Genomic DNA, 6034 nt, shown 5'->3' with positions numbered 1-6034 from the left:
AACTGTAATCTTTATAATCTGTATTGTAATCTTTGAAACCCGCAACTTTTAATTATAAAGAGTTGATGAAAATCATTATTTATTATTTTACTGGGTGAATTTTTTGATTCATTTTGTAATCCAATAATTTACAGATACCTCATAGCTGAAATTGAAAAAATCAGCATTTTATGCAGGGATTTGATCAGATGTTTTTATGTAGGAGAATTATAATTCTAACGAAAATGATCTATAAGGTTCAATTGAAAGTATTTTACAAATTGATATGTAGGTGAAACTTCCTTGTTAAATATAAATAATAATATACACGGAAATCTTCAAATTAATAATAATAACCAGTCATGAAATTATCTTTATATAAATAGGAATGGAAATAAAAATCCCAGTAGGCCTCCCCTTTTTTAATTATTTTATCACAACATGTTTCAACATTTCTATTTTTTATTTTTAGATTTTTATTTTTATTTCTATTTATATTACAAGTAGTCCTATACAGAAAAGAGTCAATTACCTAATATTTTTATTTGAATTGAAGTTATTATCCATGTTTCCAGAGAGAGTACTAATATCTTCATTCATACATGTTGATCAATCGAACTGTGAATGATGAATAAGAATCAGTTGGCGGAGACGACTACTTTTTTGTTCCACGCAATTCCCCTGAGATCTAGTCTATCTGATGTTAACCTGTATACTTCCAAGCATGCAACGAATATTTTTCTTTTGAAAAAGCATGTTCTAATGACAATTATTATAGGTTTTTCACCCGAATCTTCATACTAAATTTATAACAATCAATGCCATAGGCCTATATGCTACTGGCTAATGGTGATATAATGAAATATCGTTCAATTTAAAAGCAGTCAAACTCAAGGGAATTTATGAAAAATAACGGTTTAAGTTAAAGCATGAAAATATTTACTCCTCAAACATGACTACAGAATAATAATAATAGGTACAGCAGTACCTACTCGGTCAATACCGGTTTAGTATGTATATTATACATTGACTCATTGGCTATTTTTTAGGCTAGACGCTGCATTGCCTGTTCAAAATTTAATAATCAAGCGCTAATGAATTCCGATCGATTTTTCGAGTGAAAACTTCACTGGGGGAAACAATCATTCTTCAGACAGAAAAAAAAATCCTCTTATTTGAACAATTATCAAAAATGTTTCTGAGGAACAGGCCTGGCCTACTATAAGTAAATTTTCATCATTTAATCAAGTCTATCTTGAAATTTAAAACTAGTAGTTCTGTGAACAGTAGACCTCGCGCTCAGTTAGTTACATTGACCTGTTGTTATGTTTTCTCAAAAATTAATTAATAATTTATCAATTTAGAATGTCTAGAAAAAAATCCTAAATAAATATAGAGCTTTCTGTCCTATCGTACCGTGACGTGTCGTCCTGGAATGTGAGTGTGAGCGCTGTTATCTGGTCTGGCTGCAACTGTCTACAACGTTGTTGGAAAGATACAATTTTCAAGATGTTCGATGTTTTTGAACGGGTAGTATTATAGTCAACTGTCTACAAACGTTGATGGAAAGATAAATTTCTAAGATGTTCCATGTTTTTGAACGGGTAGTATTATAGTCCGCTAGACAGCTGATTTATGATGAATAATTCTATAGTCTGATTTTTACGCTAATATTGGCGTATGAAAGAGGCTCCTTCTTCCTTTTATATTATCCTTGAAATGCAAAATTTCCAAAAACCTTGTAACATTTAAACATTCGACATTTGAACATTTAAACATTTAAAACATTTAAACATTAAAACATTAAACATTTAAAATTTAAACATTTAAACATTTAAACATTAAACATTTAAACATTTAAACATTTAAACATTTAAAATTTAAACATTTAACATTTAAACATTTAAACATTTAAACATTTAAACATTTAAACATTTAAACATTTAAACCTTTAAACATTTAAACATTTAAACATTTAAACATTTAAACATTTAAACATTTAAACATTAAACATTTAAACATTTAAACATTTAAACATTTAAACATTTAAACATTAAACATTAAACATTTAAACATTTAAACATTTAAACATTTAAACATTTAAACATTTAAACATTTAAAACATTTAACATTTAAACATTTAACATTTAAACATTTAAACATTTAAACATTAAACATTTAAACATTTAAAAATTTAAACATTTAAACATTTACACATTTAAACATTTAAACATTTAAACATTTAAACATTTAAACACATTTAAACATTTAAACATTTAAACATTCAAACATTTAAACATTTAAACACATTTGAACATTTTTAAACATTTAAACATATAAACATTTAAACATTAAACATTTAAACATTTAAACATTTAAACATTTAAACATTTAAACATTTAAACATTTAAACATTTAAACATTTAACATTTAAACATTTAAACATTTAAACATTTAACATTTAAACATTTAAACATTTAAACATTTAAACATTTAAACATTTAAACATTTAACATTTAAACATTTAAACATTAAACATTTAAACATTTAAACATTTAAACATTTAAACATTTAAACATTTAAACATTTAAACATTTAAACATTTAAACATATAAACATTTAAACATTTAAACATTTAAACATTTAAACATTAAAACATTAAACATTTAAACATTCAAACATTTAAAGATTTAAACATTAAACATTTAAACATTTAAACATTTAAACATTTAAACATTTAAACATTTAAACATTTAAACATTCAAACATTTAAACATTTAAACATTTTAACATTTTAACATTTAAACATTTAAACATTTAAACATTTAAACATTCAAACATTTAACCATTTAAACATTTAAACATTTCGCTCGGTCAATAAATAACATTTTTTTGTTGTTAGGTAAGCTACTTAGACAGATCATTTTGAGTAGCCTTTGCTACTTATTCATATAAGTATTCGAATTTATACTGTACTGTAAAATGTCACAATCACAATATTAGCATATTTAATAAAAATTAAAGCCCAATATTTTTGGACTTTAAGTTGTTGTTGCTTTCTTAATCATTCATTGTTGAGAATGATATTGTATCTATTAATTTATAAATAGATAAGTTATTTATCAGAGCAGTCTTCTTTTCAATGAAGATTAGGCCTTTACAGGCAACTATCCAAGTTATGTAAACAAATGATAAGAGTATTTGATGGATTATTCAAGAAAGAATACCATATTCGAATTGGTTACATTCACATTCTTTTTATTGTAATAATCAAATAGATACTGCAATTTGTAAATTGATAGAACAGGCTTAGAGAGAACAGACGATATGGGTCACTTAAAAAATATAAGAATTCTATTGAATTCATTCTGAATATTCCTAGTTCAAATGTGCGATACTTAATTAAATTCGCGATTGTTCCAAACATCAGTTGCCCAACGAGCTGTCATGAAATAAATCACTTCGAAGAGACTAATAAACTGAATCCTAGAAAAAGTCCCATCAAGCCGCCAATATTTGCTGGGAACAGAGAAATAGCAAAATTATACTTGGAAAAATTATTATTACTAAGTTAAAGTATATATTCAATTTCAACAGACCTGATTATTATAATTGTAACCAATGATTTTAATGAAAAATGCTGTTGATATGTTCAATAAAATTTCTTCCATACTGCATAAGGAACTGGTTATTTATCACTGTGATATTGATACGGTGATATTGTGAAACTGACTCCGCACTACACTTGCAGAATTTGATATTAACTGGAACAATGATATTAACATCTTTCTCAAATATGACAGACTTTTTTCACATTTTTACTTTCCTTGCCCTATTACCATAGGTAAGGAAAGTATTGCTTTCCGAAAAAATTTAAGGTACCCCAATTTTCAAATTTCCATACGTTTCAAAGTCCCCTGAGTCCGAAAAAGTGGTTTTTGGGTATTGGTCTGTGTGCGTGTGTGTGTGTGTGTGTGTGTGTGTGTGTGTGTGTGTGTGTGTGGTGTGTGTGTGTGTATGAGTGTATGTGCGTCTGTGTACACGATATCTCATCTCCCAATTAACGGAATGACTTGGAAATTTTGAACTTAAGGTCCTTTCACTATAAGGATCCGACACGAACAATTTCGATCAAATGCAATTCAAGATGGCGGCTAAAATGGCGAAAATGTTGTCAAAAAACATGGTTTTCGTGATTTTCTCGGAAACGGCTCCAACGATTTTGATCAAATTCATACCTAAAATAGTCATCGATAAGCTCTATCAACTGCCACAAGTCCCATATCTGTAAAAATTTCAGGAGCTCCGCCCCATCAGTGCAGATAGATTCCCAATTATCAGGCTTCAGATACAATTCAAACAAAGAAAATCAAGTGGAGTAGATTGAGCATGAAAATCTCTACAATTAATGTTCAGTAACATTTTCACCTAAAATTGAAAATAAGCTTTAAATTCAAGAAGATGTGATTATTCAATTGCAAATTAATGTTGATTCTATTGAATCATTCACTATGAAGAGAAAGCAGACCTCATGTGTGTCTCCAGCGTTATTGCCCTGTTACCAGCTGGCTCAAATATTTGAATAGTAGACTTGAGATGCGCGGAACACTAGCGTCAGGTGATCAATTTTCATAACGGCAAGGAAAGTTGTATGAGTGCGCCACACCAGATTTTTGTTTAATGGTTTATAATTGACGAGTAGCCTTCCTAAGTCATAAAGTGAGCATGACTGTTTTATATTTATTATATATTTATATAATGTTATGTATATGTATATTTTTTGTTTAATGATTTATAATATATGTGTTAGCGGTACGGTATATTGTGAGTATATGCAATGCTATGTATTATCTTCACATGACGTTTGTTTATAACATTTGTAATGTTCGATGACAAGAGCTTACGCACAGGCCTTTGTTGCCTATGTAAGCTCTTCCTATGTAATACAATAATTTTATACAAGAATAAAACTGTGATAGATCAAGAGTTTTATTGTTAAGTATAGTTCTATATTTTTTGTTTTGATTTTAGTACTAAGTATATTATATCGATTATTGAATTGAATAGACTTTATTGCTTAAGTTTCTATGTAACTGCTTTGAATTGTATTCAGAAGGAAGAAATAAATTAAATTGAATTGGATTGAAGAATAAAGATTGATTGATAGATATACATAAAACTTGGATAGTGAGTATTATCTTATGTAAAATGGCCTACAAGAAAGCGTGGAGGCTTTTCAAAGATGAGCCTAAGGACTCTCTTCTGGGCACAAAAAATAGACAACGCATGCCTTATCCTTCCCACAGCAAAATGCCATAAGAGAGCAATGACTAATACCCGTGATATACAGTCATCACAGCGTCCAGTAACAAGTACCTTGAGATTCTTGTCAAGGCAAAGGCTGTTGAGCTTAAACGCTTCAGAAGAGAGTCAGCATGACAATGACAATAATAGACTGCAGTCCATGGTAAACCCCAAGAAATTAGTGATTCCTTTTGATTGTGATCAAATAGGCATTTGAGGAAAATAGGTCAGCAGCATTCATTTCGAAATTCAGTGGGTTAGCGATTGTGAATCTTTGTATGGTGAACTCAATGAATGTGGACTTGCCAATATTAACTTTTAGGTTATTAGCGGAGCACTATTTAGACATTTGTGTGTGTTTGTGTGTGTATGTGTGTATGTGCGTCTGTCTGTACACGATATCTCATCTGTAGAACAGCTCTTTTGACGACTTTAAAAAAATTACGACTAAAAAAATAATCGAATTCACAATTTACACTAAGGAAAAAGTATTCTGAAAACAATAATTATATATACAAATATACAGAAGTTTGATCGTAGTTTCAAATATGAGCAAGGAAAGTTGTGTGAGTGTACCACACCAGATTTTTAATTCTCACCTTCCATAGAGCGGTTGGTGTGGATGAGCCAAGTATCGCAGGCCATGGAGTGACGTCATTCTGCAGTACTTGACAAATCTTGCAATTAAATTTTCTTTCCAATCCTTCCAATCTCCACCTTTCCAATGGGGTTTTCCAGATTTTGTTTTTCT

At 28.9% G+C, this 6034-nt stretch overlaps 1 protein-coding gene across 1 annotated transcript in view; it reads right to left on the bottom strand.

The window, feature by feature from the left end:
• The window catches only part of LOC111048309 (pickpocket protein 28-like), a 100748-nt gene that overhangs the window by 61381 nt on the left and 33333 nt on the right, over positions 1–6034 (bottom strand). The window lies entirely within an intron of this gene.

Source organism: Nilaparvata lugens, chromosome 6 (genome assembly GCF_014356525.2).
Source record: "Nilaparvata lugens isolate BPH chromosome 6, ASM1435652v1, whole genome shotgun sequence".
NCBI lineage: Eukaryota > Metazoa > Arthropoda > Insecta > Hemiptera > Delphacidae > Nilaparvata > Nilaparvata lugens.
Note: the sequence above shows the minus strand (reverse complement) of the source record. Positions and strands in the feature narration are given on the sequence as shown.